Raw genomic sequence first — 711 nt, 5'->3', positions numbered from 1 at the left:
CATTGTATTGTCGTTCTTGTGCTGTCCTATTCGAAGAATATCGAAATTAGAGTGAATAGCGAAAACAAGGGGGAGGAGAAGCAAGACTCGGTGGGGGGGGGGCGACGAAAAGCAGGGCGACCGGGGGGGGGGAAGCGAGAGAAGTGCCAGGGTGCGGCCGTGCACTTCCGGTAGGAGGGGAGGGGAACGCGAGCGAGCTGTTCAGTAGAGTGCCTAATAATTTTTTTTCTTGTGCGTTAAAGTAGTGACGAGGAAGTTGCGAGTTGCGTTGGAGTCGGACGCTCGCTGGACGGGCCGTGGGAGTCGGATGAGCTCCGACTGCGAGCCATTCGCTCCCTGTCACTGCCAGCTGCGACGGAAGATGCCCAGTCTGGAGGCGCGGGCACAGGTTGGGCCGTGGATGAGGAATGCTCAGAGGTTGGGGGCCCGCCAGGGGAGCCATCTCCTCCAGGCCACTGAGCGGTGCAACCGGACTGATCGCGGGAGTACCGTTTCGTTTTTTTTGGAGAAAGCCGTTTCCTCTTGGGAGTAGCCCGAATGGCTATACTCGGGGACTGCAGCCCCGAGCTTTTCGAGAGGCTCACTAAATAACTGCTCGCTCGCGCCGCAAGCTGCTCCGGCCACGTATTGTGAGAATAATTGCAGGATTAATAATTTTTTTTTGGCGACAATAGTAAATGAGTAACAAAGGGCTGGCGACGTTCGTCGACA

The sequence above is a fragment of the Wasmannia auropunctata genome, unplaced genomic scaffold, assembly GCF_000956235.1.
Source record: "Wasmannia auropunctata unplaced genomic scaffold, wasmannia.A_1.0 LD336076.1, whole genome shotgun sequence".
NCBI classification, from domain to species: domain Eukaryota; kingdom Metazoa; phylum Arthropoda; class Insecta; order Hymenoptera; family Formicidae; genus Wasmannia; species Wasmannia auropunctata.
This window is presented reverse-complemented; position numbering follows the sequence as displayed.